The sequence below is a fragment of the Procambarus clarkii genome, chromosome 26 (assembly GCF_040958095.1).
Source record: "Procambarus clarkii isolate CNS0578487 chromosome 26, FALCON_Pclarkii_2.0, whole genome shotgun sequence".
NCBI lineage: Eukaryota > Metazoa > Arthropoda > Malacostraca > Decapoda > Cambaridae > Procambarus > Procambarus clarkii.
Genome location: NC_091175.1, coordinates 33,148,327 through 33,164,473, shown reverse-complemented (window position 1 = coordinate 33,164,473; position 16,147 = coordinate 33,148,327).

The window sequence follows — 16,147 nt, the reverse complement described above, 5'->3', positions numbered from 1 at the left end:
GATTAATCAGGTGTAGTTGGCCTGTTATGTTGAACAGTGTCTTCTGTGTTGGCATCGTTATGTTCTGGTCTTGTCCTTACTCTCATGGTGGGTAGAGTAAATTGTTCCGTGATTTGGGTGTTTATGGTAGGTTGTTCTATTCTTATGTGAATTGCTTCAAGAATTTGTAATCTTCTTGCATCTTGGGTTTTGCCTATTATACAGGTATTTTTGTTCAACATTTCTCTTGTTAGGGTGATGTCATGGGCTTGTCTCGTGTGATTCCTGGGTGCACCGGATTTAAGATGTCAAGTCAAACGCCTCGTCAGCTTGGTCGACGTCATACCTATGTACTTAGATTGAAGGTTACATCCTTCGTGGGGGCAAGTGTACATGTATACAACGCTTGACTGCTGTAGAGGGTTCTCGGTCGGCTTCGGGTTGTTTTTGATAAGGAGTTCGGAAGTCTTCTTGGTTTTGTAGAAAATGATCAGGTCTATGTTTTGGTTAGGAGTAATGCTTTTTACTCCTTTATGGATTAATTCTTTCATTATTTTTTCCTCTTTTATATGTTCACTGTGCGTGGTTGATTTGTAATATAATTTTATTGGAGGTATTGTGGTTTCTGTTCTAGGTTCAGGATTATACCATTGGTCCAAGTGTCTTCTTATAGCAGCGTTTATTTCCGCGTTGCTATATCCGTTGTTCACCAATACCTGAGTTACTCTTTCAAACTCTCTACTCACGTTGCTCCATTCAGAGCAGTGGGTAAGCGCTCGACGAATATAAGCATTGAGAACACTGGCTTTGTATCTTTGGGGGCACTCACTTCTACCGTTCAGGCATAATCCTATGTTGGTGGGCTTAGTATATACATTGGTGTTTCAAGAGGTTCCTGTTTTTGTTATTAGTACATCCAAGAATGGCAGACTGTTATTTTCACTATTTTCATGTGTAAATCGGAGTACTGACTCTCTCTCTAGATGGCTTTTTAGATCAATTAGTTCATCTGAGTCTTTTACTATTACGAATATGTCATCAACATAACGGCAGTATACAGTTGGTTTTTGTCTGCTACTGAAGACGCTGTCTTCGATGGTTCCCATATAAAAATTAGCAAATAAAACTCCTAAGGGGGAGCCCATTGCTACTCCGTCTATCTGTAAATACATGTCTCCTTGTGGACTGATGAAAGGGGCTTTCTTTGTATATGCTTCGAGAAGAATCTTCAAGTGTGGCTCAGGTATGTCTAATTTGGGGGGCTCTCGTCTCTGTATACTCTGTCCAGTATCATTCCTATGGTTGTGTCGACTGGGACGTTGGTAAATAGGGATTCGACGTCCAGGGAAGCAATGATTCCATCGGGCTGAGTAGATTTGATTAATTCTAGGAAATCTGCTGATGATTGTAGACTATACTTACTTGGAGTGTATGGAGTTAGGAGTTCGTTAAGTCTTTTTGCCAGGTGATAGGTTGGAGTTGGTATTTGGCTGATTATCAACTAAACAAGAAGAAGGAAGCCCTCCAAACCTTTACAGAGCAGGCTGAGCATTTGTTAAACAAATGGACCCAGTACGACAACCCCATCCAACTGAAGCAAACCATCAACAGTGAACTATTTAACCTGAAACAACAACATAAAACTCGTGTAGAAACAAAGACACTCCGTAAGTTAACAGCCCTAAACGGTGGACAGTTAAAAATCCCTCATCCTAAAGATGGCTACATTAACCTGACTTCTTATGATCTTACCCAGGACCAACGAGACCTCTTAAATCTTGGTCTAAATTGTCAATTCATATCAAAACCAAAGATGCATCAAAAACGCCTGGAAATCGAAATGCTTCTGGACGATATCCATAAGCTAGAAGACAACAAAAAAGTCATCACCACTGACACACTTCAGGCTGAACTACTAACAGAATCAGGGAAAAAACGAGGATCATATTCATCTACAATCTTAACCCCACGACTCAAAGAAGCAGCAAAACAACTAAAAAATCTGAAAGACGTAACAATAAGAAAAGCCGACAAGACAGCAGCATATGTATTGATTCCTACCCAAGAATACATGAACAAAATTAGCGACATCCTTAGTGACGACTCCAAATTTCAACGAATCACGAGGAACCCCGTAGAAGACCTTAAGCGGAAAGTAAACAAAACAATTACAGCAATCAACGCAAAGAAAGTGTGCATTTCAATAAACTTCAAGGCGACTATGGCTTAGGATATGCCTACGGCAATGTTAAGACACATAAACCAGGTAACCCACTACGCCCAATAATCAGCGAAATACCAACTCAAACCTATCACCTGGCAAAAAGACTTAACGAACTCCTAACTCCATACACTCCAAGTAAGTACAGTCTACAGTCATCAGCAGATTTCCTAGAATTAATCAAATCTACTCAGCCCGATGGAATCATTGCTTCCCTGGACGTCGAATCCCTATTTACCAACGTCCCAGTCGACACAACCATAGAAATGATACTGGACAGAGTATACAGAGACGAGAGCCCCCCAAATTAGACATACCTGAGCCGCACTTGAAGAGTCTTCTCGAAGCATGTACAAAGGAAGCCCCTTTCATCAGTCCACAAGGAGACATGTTTCTACAAATAGACGGAGTAGCAATGGGCTCCCCCTTAGGAGTTTTATTTGCTAATTTTTATATGGGAACCATCGAAGACAGAGTCTTCAGTAGCAGACAAAAACCAAGTGTATATTGCAGTAATGTTGATGACATATTCGTAATAGTAAAAGACTCAGATGAACTAATTGATCTAAAAAGCCATCTAGAGAGAGAGTCAGTACTCCGATTTACACATGAAAATAGTGAAAATAACAGTCTGCCATTCTTGGATGTACTAATAACAAAAACAGGAACCTCTTGAAACACCAATGTATATACTAAGCCCACCAACATAGGATTAGTCCTGAACGGTAGAAGTGAGTGCCCCCAAAGATACAAAGCCAGTGTTCTCAATGCTTATATTCGTCGAGCGCTTACCCACTGCTCCGAATGGAGCAACGTGAGAAGAGAGTTTGAAAGAGTAACTCAGGTATTGTTGAACAACGGATATAGCATCGCGGAAATAAACGCTGCTATAAGAAGACACTTGGACCAATGGTATAATCCTGAACCTTGAACAGAAACCACAATACCTCCAATAAAATTATATTACAAATCAACCATGCGTAGTGAACATATAAATGAGGAAAAAATAATGAAAGAATTAATCCACAAAGGAATAAAAAGCACTACTCCTAACCAAAACATAGACCTGATCATATTCTACAAAACCAAGAAGACTTCCGAAATCCTTATCAAAAACAACCCGAAGCCGACGGAGAACCCTCTACAGCAGTCAAGCGTTGTATACATGTACACTTGCCTCCACGAAGGATGTAACCTTCAATCTAAGTACATAGGTATGACGTCGACCAAGCTGACGAGGCGTTTGACATGCCATCTTCAATCCGGTACCCCCAGGAATCACACGTGACAAGCCCATGACATCACCCTAACAAGAGAAATGTTGAACAAAAATATATGTATAATAGACAAAACCCAAGATGCAAGAAGATTACAAATTCTTGAAGCAATTCACATACAGTGCCACACAAGAGGCTAGTGAAAAAGCTGGAGATGCAGGCTGGAGTGAAAGGGAAGGTACTCCGTTGGATACATGAGTACCTAAGCAACAGGAGACAACGAGTCAGTGTGAGGGGTGAGGTCTCAGATTGGCGAGACGTTGCGAGTGGAGTCTGACAGGGGTCAGTCCATGGATCTATACTGTTTCTGATATATGTAAATGATCTCCCAGAGGGTATAGAATCGTTTGTCTCAATGTTTGCCGATGATGCAAAAATTATGAGGAGGATTGAAACTGAGGACGATAGTAGGAGGCTACAAGATGACCTAGACAGACTGAGTGAATGGTCCAACAAATGGCTGTTGAAGTTCAACCCGAGTAAATGCAAAGTAATGAAACTAGGCAGTGGAAACAGGAGGCCAGACACAGGATACAGAATAGGAGATGAAGTACCTAATGAAACGGATAGAGAGAAGATCTAGGAGTTGATATCACACCAAACCTGTCTCCTGAAGCCCACATAAAAAGAATAACGTCTGCTGCATATGCGAGGCTGGTTAACATCAGAACAGCGTTCAGGAACCTGTGTAAGGAATCATTCAGAATCTTGTACACCACATATGTAAGATCAATCCTGGAGTATGCGGCCCCAGCATGGATCCCGTACCTTGTCCAGCACAAGACGAAGCTGGAAAAAGTTCAAAGGTATGCCACTAGACTAGTCCCAGAACTAAGAGGCATGAGTTACGAGGAAAGGCTGCGGGAAATGCACCTTACGACACTGGAAGACAGAAGAGTAAGGGGAGACATGATCACAACCTACAAAATCCTCAGAGGAATCAACCGGGTAAACAAGGATAAACTATTCAACACTGGTGGGACGCGAACAAGGGGACACAGGTGAAAACTGAGTACCCATATGAGCCACAGAGACGTTAGAAGGAACTTTTTTAGTGTCAGAATAGTTAATGGATGGAATGCATTAGGCAGTGATGTGGTGGAGGCTGACTCCATACACAGTTTCAAATGTAGATATGATAGAGCCCAGTAGGCTCAGGAATCTGTACACCAGTTGAGAGGCAGGACCAAAGAGCCAAAGCTAAACCCCCGCAAGCACAAATAGGTGAGTACAAATAGGTGAGTGCACACACACACACACAGCTTGTCTTGGGCCAGCCGTGATAGGGAGCAGACGTGTTGGGTCAGCAGTCCGCATATACCGAGGGAATAATAGGGTCAAGTGAGCGGGTGTACTGTGCAGTGAGAATTGGGACAGTGTAAATTGAACAGTGGCATTGTAAAGCAACACATTGATCACATCTCGTGGTGAAATATCTTAGTGAATTTAGAGAAGATAGCTAGTGAAAATAGACTTCTTGAGGCAGCATCAGTCACATCAGCCGGGACGCAAGTGGAGACCTAAAGACCTCACAGGATTACGACGACACGCCGTGCATTCGCCTAGAGTGCTTGTGGGGGGCTGGCTGGTAAGTGTCTCTCATAAGTCTCCAACAGTGTGCAAGGTTTATATAACATCATCATAGACATTATTGCATTCCATTCATTAATACAATCGTAAGTGATAGTCAGGTAACAGGGAAAGCAACTGTGAGCTCACTGGGACCCCAGATAAGCTGCTAATACCCCAGCCGTAGTCTGAAGACAGCACCTCACCCAAGCACCTCCTTAACCCTCATCTCACTCTCCCCCCCCCACTCCCCCTACCACTGACTACATGTACACACACACACACACACACACACACACACACACACACACACACACACACACACACACACACACACACACACACACACACACACACACACACACACACAAAGAGGGAGCCAAAGAGTTACGGTAAGGGGCGAGAAGTCGGACTGGCGAACAGTAACAAGTGGAGTACCTCAAGGATCGGTGCTGGGACCAATTCTATTTCTTGTATATGTTAACGACATGTTTACAGGCGTAGAGTCCTACATGTCGATGTCTGCGGATGACGCAAAGTTGATGAGAAGAGTTGTGACAGATGAGGATTGTAGGATCCTCCAAGAGGACCTGAACAGGTTGCAGAGATGGTCAGAGAAATGGCTACTGGAATTCAACACGAGCAAATGTAAAGTTATGGAAATGGGACTAGGAGATAGGAGACCAAAGGGACAGTACACAATGAAGGGGAACAGCCTACCTGTGACGACGCGCGAAAGAGACCTGGGTGTGGATGTAACACCTAATCTATCTCCTGAGGCACATATAAGTAGAATAACGACAGCAGCGTACTCTACACTGGCAAAACTTAGAACATCATTCAGAAACCTAAGTAAGGAGCCTCGTAGCCTGGTGGATAGCGCGCAGGACTCGTAATTCTGTGGCGCGGGTTCGATTCCCGCACGAGGCAGAAACAAATGGGCAAAAGTTTCTTTCACCCTGAATGCCCCTGTTACCTAGCAGTAAATAGGTACCTGGGAGTTAGTCAGCTGTCACGGGCTGCTTCCTGGGGGTGGAGGCCTGGTCGAGGACTGGGCCGCGGGGACACTAAAAAGCCCCGAAATCATCTCAAGATAACCTCAAGATAAGGAGGCATTTAGGGCGCTTTACACTGCCTACGTGAGGCCAGTCTTAGAGTATGTCGCCTCATCATGAAGTCCCCATCTGAAGAAGCATATAATGAAACTGGGAAAGGTTCAGAGGTTTGCAACGAGACTCGTCCCAGAGCTACGAGGGATGGGGTATGAGGAGCGCCTGAGGGAACTGTGCCTTACGACACTAGAAAGAAGAAGGGAGAGGGGGGTACATGATAGGAACATATAAAATACTCAGAGGGATTGACAGAGTGGACATAGACGAAATGTTCACATGGAATAGTAACAGAACGAGGGGACATGGATGGAAGCTTGAAACTCAGATGAGTCACAGAGATGTTAGGAAGTTTTCTTTTAGCGTCAGAGTAGTGGGGAAATGGAATGCACTTCAGGAACAGGTTGTGGAAGCAAATACTATTCAGAATTTTAAAACCAGGTATGATAGGGAAATGGGACAGGAGTCATTGCTGTAAACAACCGATGCTCGAAAGGCAGGATCCAAGAGTCAATGCTCGATCCTGCAGACACAACTAGGTGAGTACACACACACACACATACATTATTTCCCCCCTCCCACTTTTCTCTCTTCTTCTGTAGCATACCAGATGTTCCCCCCCCCCCCCCTACCCCCAAAACCCTCCCACAAAGTGGGACCCCCACCATCTCCCTCACCCACCCCTTGACCACCTGACCTGAAGTGACCATCTCTGCCCCCTCCCATACAATCTCCCTCCTCCCCCCCCCACCCCACCCCCCTCTCTCTCTCTCATCCTCTCTGTTCTGTTCTCTCTATCGTCCTCTCTGTTCTGTTCTCTCTCTCTCTCTCTCTCTCTCTCTCTCTCTCTCTCTCTCTCTCTCTCTCTCTCTCTCTCTCTCTCTCTCTCTCTCTCTCTCTCTCTCTCTCTCTCTCTCTCTCTTGCTCTCTCACCTGCTCTGTCTCTTTTGCTCTTGCCCCCCCCTCTCTCTCTCTCTCTCTGCCCCCCTCCCTGCCCCCCCCTGCCTAACCCTATCAAAACATATCAGGGAATGGGACAAAATGGCAGGAGGACACAACAGGGACACAGGGAATAGTAAAAATGACCAAATGAAGGAAATGTTAACCCAAGTTCTGGAGGAATTCAGGAGGGAAATGAGGATTACAATTAACAACCTGTAAAGTGAGCTGACATCAGCGAGAGAGGAGATCAAATCCCTCACAGAGAAAAATAAAGAGGCCGAGCATCAGATTATCATCCAAAGGGAAGGTGGGAATGTTGCACTGGAAGGTAATGCATCTGTACCTGAAACATTTGCGGAAAGACTGAGAAAGAGCTCAGAAGCAATGGACACAGTGAGGGAGGGAGCCATGCAAACAGCTACATCACAGGAAGCAGCAAGGTGCACCAGTCAGCTGCTGGAGAGAAAAAGATCAGTGGTAGTTGTAGGCATCAAAAAACAGGAAGGATCCAATAAGCAGGAATGGAATAGCAAGGATAGAGAGGCAGTACATGGGCTACTGAAGGGGTTACAGATAGAAGGGGCTGAAGAAAACATTGAGAAGGTTTTCAGGTTGGGCTGGTACAACAAAGACAGAAACTGACTGGTGAAAGTGGTGTTTACAAACGAGGCCACCAAAGAGGTTATTTTAGAAAGGAAGAGTCGTCTACAGTATGTGGAGGAATACAAGAAAATATTCCTGCAGAGGGACAGGACGAAGGAGGAGGGAGCCAGGGCAGCAGAGGCAAGGAGGAAGCGCAGGGAGAGAGGAGTAAATCAGGAAATTGCAGGCCCTAACACAACAGTCCCAGAGATAAGAGGGGAACCCACAACCAGCATCCCAGCAACACCAGAGGGGAGGGCAACACCACCACTCCCCTCTGCATAGGAACCCTCCTTCCTCCTCACCCAAATGCTCACCCAACCCTCCCTCCCCCCCCATTCCCACCATGTCCCCCTTCCTGCCTTCCCCCCTGTCCCCCCTCACCCTTCATCCAATACCCTCCCTATCCCTCCTCTCCCTCACCCCATATCCTCCATGCCCCCTCCCTATCTCCTTAACTCACACCCTACCTGACCCCCCTTCCTTTGCACCCCCACCCCCCACCCCAAAATCCTCTGAGACCCTGCAAACCACCTCACAGATCTTCTCACCAAGGGAACAGATTTTCCCACCAGCAGAATGCTCGCCAAGAAGGGGACTAGACAATGAACAGAAGAAAGTGAGCTTCAAGGCAATGTACACTAACATAGATGGGATTACAAATAAAACAAGTGAACTTGGAGAATGGGCACTAGAAGAAAACCCAGACATAATAGCACTCACAGAAACAAAGCTAACGAAAATTTATAACAAATGCAGTGTTTCCACAGGACTACTATGTATTGAGGAAAGAGAGAGAAGGGAGAGGAGGAGGTGGTGTAGCTTTGCTGATAAGAAAAGGTTGGAGTTTTGAAGAAATGGTAAATCAGAACTGTGAAGGTTTCAGTGACTACATATCAGGCACCATAGTAACTGGAGGACAGAAAATTATAGTAGTAGTCATATATAACCCCCCACCGAACGACAGAAGACCCAGACAGGAATATGATAGAAACAACATGGCCACCATCAATATAATAGAGAGAACAGCTTCTGTGGCTAGCAGGAACGGATCTAGACTACTGATCATGGGAAACTTCAACCATGGAAAATAGATTAGGGGAGAACATGGACCCACATGGAGGACCAGACACATGGAGAGCTAAGCTGCTGGAAGTGGCAACAAGAAACTTTCTCAGTCAACACATCAAGGGACCGAAAAGAATGAGAAGAGAGGATGAACTAGCTTTGCTTGATCTGATATTTATCCTAAATGAGTCGGATATAAGGGAAGTTAAGTTGGAAGCCCCCTTGGGAATGAGTGATCATAGTGTATTGAACTTTGAGTACCTCGTTGAACTAGGAATTATGTACCTCAAAAAAGAACTGGGAAACAAAGGGCAGGCGTACCGAAAGGGAAACTATGAGGAGATGAATAAGTTCCTAAGGGATATACCGTGGGACGCAGAACTCAGAACCAAGTCCGTACAAGACATGATGGACTATGTCACCCAAAATTGTCAGGAGGCAGTAAACAGATTTATCCAGGCCCAACAGGAAAAAACCCAAGAAGCAAAAGAAAAATCTGTGGTTTATTAATAAGGAATGTATGAAAGCAAAGGAGCTGAACAAAAGGGCATAGAGGAACTTCCGTAATAACAGAACACCAGAAAGTAGAGAGAGATACCAGAGAACCAGGAACGAGTATGTTAGTGCGAGAAGAGCAGCTGAGAAAAGGTATGAAAATGATATAGCTAACAAAGCCAAGACCGAATCAAAGCTACTACACAGTCACATCAGGAGGAAGACAACAGTGAAGGAACAGGTGATGAAACTTAGGGTGGGCGAGGACAGGTACACAGAGAATGACAAAGAGGTGTGTGAAGAACTCAACAAAAGGTTCCAGGAGGTCTTTACAATAGAACAAGGAGAGGTGGCAGCAAACCAGGCGACCTTGGAAGAGTTCGAAATTACAAGAGATGAGGTCAAGAAGCACCTACTGGAGCTGGACGTGAGAAAAGCTGTTGGGCCGTATGGAATCTCACCATGGGTATTTTAAGAGTGTACAGGAGCACTTTGTTTGCCACTCTCCATAGTGTAAAGTAGGTCACTGGAAATGGGAGACCTACCAGAAATATGGAAGACGGCTAATTTAGTCCCAATATACAAAACGGGTGACAGACAAGAGGCACTGAACTACAGGCGAGTGTCCTTAACTCGTATACCATGCAAGGTAAAGAAGATGATCATGAGAAAAACCTAGTAATACATCTGGAGAGAAGGGACTTCGTGACAACCCATTAACATGGTTTCAGGGAGGGTAAATCTGGCCGTACAGGCTTAATAGAATTCTAGGATCAGGTGACAAAGATTAAGCAAGAAAGAGAAGGTGGACTGCATTTTTTTGGACTGTCGAAAAGCCTTTGACACCGGTGGCATCCTGTCCCCGACCTGGGACAAACAACGGTCAACTAGACGGTCCCAAGAGGACCATATTTTCTCCACAAGGCGATAAGTACCCCCTCATAAACTTGAACAAATAAACATATGTAATATTATAAATATACTGTATACATATTATATATACACACATATAATATTATAAATATATGCATATAATATTATAACATCACAAACCCAACATGGAGGTGTGTGGAGGCTGCCTTAAGTCACTTCGGAAGACTGTTGTAGGCATTGTATGTAACATATGTAACATAAGATTTCACCTGAGTTGTACAGGATTTCCTACACAATATGCAAACCGAGAAGGTAACTACTGGATCTGTCAAAGTGACAGATAGATGTGGGAAAACATTACCAAACTAATGAATAACATTCCTGAAGTACACAGGCTACAATTCACACAAAAACTACCAGAAATATATGCAGAGTATATAAAGACACCAACGAACTCTGAGCACAACCCAGGGACTGAGAATTTAGAGAGTCAAAGTAGCAATGTAGAAGGACAGAGCGTCGAGGTACACAAAAATGAAGGCAATATTTTAGAGCAAACTGGTGATATGAATTTGGAGATGAAAAATGAGACGAATGAGAACACAAATGAGAAAGACGAAAGCAACAAGGAGAAAGTAAAGGGCAATACCGAGAATGAATGCAGAAACGAGAGAGTTGGAACAAAAATCACAGAGGTAGCCAAGTCGTGCACGGGTACAAACAAGAATAATACAATCACAGATGAAAATATTTGCTGGTATTATGCAAAAGGACAGTGCAGATATGGGCCCAGAGGCACGGAATGCTCATTCATGCACCCACGGAAATGTCGAAACTGCTTAGGGAAAGGCAGATGTCGTTTTGATACAGAGTGAAGATATTTTCACCCTAAGCTATGCAAACTCTCAGTTAATGAGAGGAAATGCTACGATCTTCATTGCCCCGATTTCCACGTCAGAGGTACACAGCGCTATATAAGAGAGGAAGTCCAATGTAATAGCCCTGAAATTTTTTTAGAGGCAGGCAGAAACAGAGGGAGAAACAGACAGGCAGAAACGTGGCAGGAGTACGGACGGAGAGGGGGAAATGCCCAAGACTGGACTACTGTTCGGCATCAAGCCCACACATACTACAACCCCCCAACTACACAGAGACTACCACACTCCCCAGTATCACTTCCAAAACTGGACAAACCATTGCCACAACAACACACCCTGGGTCAGGGTAGAGAGGAGGGAGAACTACAAAACCTTCCAGAAGTGACACACAATATGGACAATCATTCATATTTGCAAACATTCAAGGTTTAAAGCCAAAGTCAAGGAATAAAGTTAAGTTCATAAATGGCCTCCTATTAGAGTCAAACTCAATATTTGGGGCATTCACGGAAACTCATACAAAAGATTACATGGATGGTGAAATCTGGATTCCAAATTATAATTTATATAGATGTGATAGAAAAACTAGGTAAAATGGAGGAGTAGGTCTGTATATTAAAGAAGACCTGGTATGCACAGAACTACTAAACTCAACTAATGAGGTGGTAGAGGTACTTGGAATTAAGGTAGAGAAACTAAACATAATTACTATTCTAATATATAAACCGCCAGATACAACGGTTGAGGAATTCACAGAGCAGATGCACAAAATAGAGAACATACTTGATAACCTAGCAAACCCAGCTCCAGATATTATCTTCCTTGGAGATTTCAATTTACCGAGTCTAAGATGGAGAATGGCAAACACAAATATCATAGCAGGGTATGACCCGGGAAATAACCAACCACAGGTCAGAGAACTTTTAAGATTCTGTGACAAATTCTCGCTCAATCAACAGATTACAGAACCAACTAGGAACGAAAACACACTAGACTTGTTATTCACAAACAATGATGAACTAATCAGAGACATAACAATCTCTGATACTTCATGCTCAGACCATAAGCTCATTGAAGTGCGAACTAGCATAAATAACGGTAGTAGGTCTAAGAGACCCAACAAGCGAGAAGGAATATTCAATCAATTCAATTTCAACAATAAGAGGATTGACTGAGAAAAAATAAATGTAGACCTTGCAACCATTCAATGGGAGACGGTCTTAAGGACAAAACTCCCACACAGGGAATAGCTCAACTGACAGCTGAAGCTTACAAGGTCTGCTTGAAGCACGTGCCTGTGAGGAGGGGCAGAAAGAGGACCACTCTAGAAAGAGAACGCAGACGACTGTACAGGAGAAGGAAAAAAAATAACGGAAATGCTTCGGCAGACACAACTATCACAAGCAAGGAAAATAAGCCTAAGCAGGGAGATCGAAGAAATAGAACAAGCGTTGAAGCGATCATATGAGTCTGAGGAAATGGAATTGGAACAGAGAGATATACAAGAGATAAGGAAAAATCCGAAATATTTTTTCACATACGCAAAATCCAAATACAAAACCTCCACCAGTATTGGACCGTTAATTACAAATGAAGGTACGTACACAGAGAACAACAAAGAGATTAGTGAAATTCTAAGAAGCCAGTATGAGGCTATGTTTAGCACACCAATAAACAACATGAAAGTTGATGACCCAGACAGCTTCTTTATGAATGACATTCAAGCTGCAGATAATATAACGGATATTACCACAAACTCGGAAGACTTTGAAAGAGAAATTGACAATATGCCCATGCACTCAGCTCCTGGGCCTGACTCATGGAATTCAATATTCATAAAGAAATGTAAGGTACCAGTAGCGAGAGCACTCAGCGTAATATGGAGAAAAAGCCTGGATACAGGGGAGATACCAGCAGCACTTAAATCTGCAGATATAGCTCCGTTGCACAAGGGGGGGGGGAGTAAAGCCTCGGCAAAAAATTATAGGCCAGTTGCACTAACATCACACATAATAAAAGTGTTTAAAAGAATGATTAAGAATCAAATTTCTAGTTTTATGGAAAACAATGAATTGCACAATCCAGGACAACATGGATTTAGAACGGGAAGATCCTGTCTGTCGCAGTTACTCAACCACTATGACAAAATCACAGAAGCCCTAGAAGAAAAGCAAAATGCAGATGTTGTATACACAGACTTTGCAAAGGCGTTCGACAAATGTGACCATGGGGTAATAGCTCATAAAATGAGGTCAATGGGAATAACTGGAAAAGTAGGACGCTGGATACTCAATTTCCTGTCGAACAGAACACAAAGAGTAACAGTCAATCAGATAAAATTGAGTCCAAGCGATGTTCAAAGCTCTGTACCTCAAGGTACAGTCCGTGCACCGCTACTGTTCCTTATTCTCATATCTGATATAGACAAAAATACACGTCACAGCTTCGTGTCGTCCTTTGCAGATGACACAAAAATCAGCATGAAAATTACCTCTGCTGAAGACATTGAAAAACTACATGCAGAGGTCAACAAAGTTTTCGATTGGGCAGCAGAAAATAACATGATGTGTAACAGTGATAAATTTCAGGTACTCAGGTACGGCAAAAATGAGGATCTTAAACATAATACAGGGTACAAAACACAATCGAATCTTCCCAAAGTAGAAAAACAGCATGTCAAGGATTTGGGAATAATGATGTCCGACGATCTAACGTTTAGGGAGCATAACCAAGCAAATATCGCGTCAGCCAGAAAAATGATCGGATGGATTACGAGAACTTTCAAATCCAGGGATCCCATCACAATGGTTGTACTCTTCAAGTCACTTGTGTTGTCCCGTCTCGAGTACTGCTCAGTACTCACTTCCCCCTTCAGAGCAGGAGAGATTGCTGAAATAGAGGGAATACAGAAAACATATACGGCACGCATAGAAGAGATAAAACACCTAAATTATTGGGATCGTCTCAAAGCTCTCCAAATGTACTCTCTAGAAAGGAGACGAGAGAGATACCAAATGATATACACATGGAAAATACTGGAGGGCCAGGTCCCAAATCTACACAATAAAATAACAACGTACTGGAGTGAACGATATGGAAGAAAATGCAAGATTGAACCAGTGAAGAGCAGAGGTGCCATAGGCACAATCAGAGAGCACTGTATAAACATCAGAGGTCCGCGGTTGTTCAACGTCCTCCCAGCGACTATAAGAAATATTGCCGGAACAACCGTGGACATCTTTAAGAGAAAACTGGACTATTTTCTAAGAGAAGTTCCGGATCAGCGGGGCTGTGGTGGGTATGTGGCCCTGCGGGCCGCTCCAAGCAACAGCCTGGTGGACCAAACTCTCACAAGTCGAGCCTGGCCTCGGGCCGGGCTTGGGGAGTAGAAGAACTCCCAGAACCCCATCAAACAGGTATCAAGCAAGTACAGTACTCCATAAAAGGCTGATGCATAAGCTGGAGAAACAATCAGGAGTAACTGGTAGGGCGCTCCAGTGGATAAGGGAGTACCTAAGCAATAGGCAGCAGAGAGTTACAGTGAGGGGTGAGACCTCAGATTGGCATGAAGTCACCAGTGGAGTCCCACAGGTCTCTGTACTCGGACCTATCCTGTTTCTGATATTCGTAAATGATCTCCCAGAGGGTATAGACTCATTCCTCTCAATGTTTACTGACGACGCCAAAATTATGAGAAGGATTAAGAAAGATGAGGACTGTTGAGGCTTCAAGAAGACATAGACAAGCTGCACGAATGGTCGAACAAATGGTTGTTAGAGTTTAACCCAAGCAAATGTATTGTAATGAAGATAGGTGTAGGGAGCAGGAGACAGATACAAGGTATCATTTGGGAGATGAAATACTTCAAGAGTCAGAGAGAGAGAAAGACCTGGGAGTTGAAATCACGCCAGACCTGTCCCCTGAAGCTCATATCAAGAGAATAACATCAGCGGCATATGCCAAGTTGGCTAACATAAGAACGGCCTTTAGAAACTTGTGTAAGGAATCTTTCAGAACATTATATACCACATATGTCAGACCAATCCTGGAGTATGCGCTCCAGCATGGAGTTCATATCTAGTCAAGCATGAAACTAAACTGGAAAAGGTTCAAAGGTTTGCCACCAGAGTAGTACCCGAGCTGAGAGGTATGAGCTACGAGGAGAGACTACGGGAATTAATCCTCACTTCCTTGGAGAAGAAGAGTTAGTGGGGGACATGATCACCACATTCAAGATTCTCAAGGGAATCGATAGGGTAGATAAAGACAGGCTATTTAACACAAGGGGCACACGCACTAGGGAACACAGGAGGAAACTGAGTGCCCAAATGTGCCACAGAGACATTAGAAATATTTTTTTTCAGTGAAAGAGTAGTAGATAAATGGAATGCATTAAGAAGTGATGTGGTGGAGGCTGACTCCATACACAGTTTCAAGTGTAGATATGATAGAGCCCAGTAGGCTCAGGAACCTGTACATTAGTTGTTTGATAGTTGAGAGGCGGGACCAAAGAGCGATAGCTCAACCCTCGCAACCACAACTAGGTAAGTACAACTAGGTAAGAACACACACACACACATAGGACTAAGCAATCCAACCTCTGAACGCAACACAAACTAAAAGTGAGAGGACATGTGAGAAACATTGTTATAAACTGAGGAAGATCAGGTGAGGGGAGATGAGGTAAGGGGAGATGAGGTGAGAGGATATGAGGTGAGGGACGATGAGGCGAGGGGAGATGAGGTGAGGGAAGATGAGGTGAGGGAGATGAGGAGGGAATATGAGGTGAAGGAAGATGAGGTGAGGGAAGATGAGGTGAGAGAAGATGAGGTGAGAGAAATGAGGTGAGGGAAGATGAGGTCAGGGAGATGAGGTGAGGAAAGATGAGGTAAGGGGAGATGAGGTGAGAAGATATGAAGTGAGGGACGATGAGGCGAGGGGAGATGAGGTGAGGGAGATGAGGTGAGGGAAGATGAGGTGAGGGAGATGAGGTGAGGGAAGATGAGGTGAGGGAAGATGAGGTGAGGGAAGATGTGGTGAGGGAGATGAGGAGGGAATATGGGGTGAAGGAAGATGAGGTGAGGGAAGATGAGG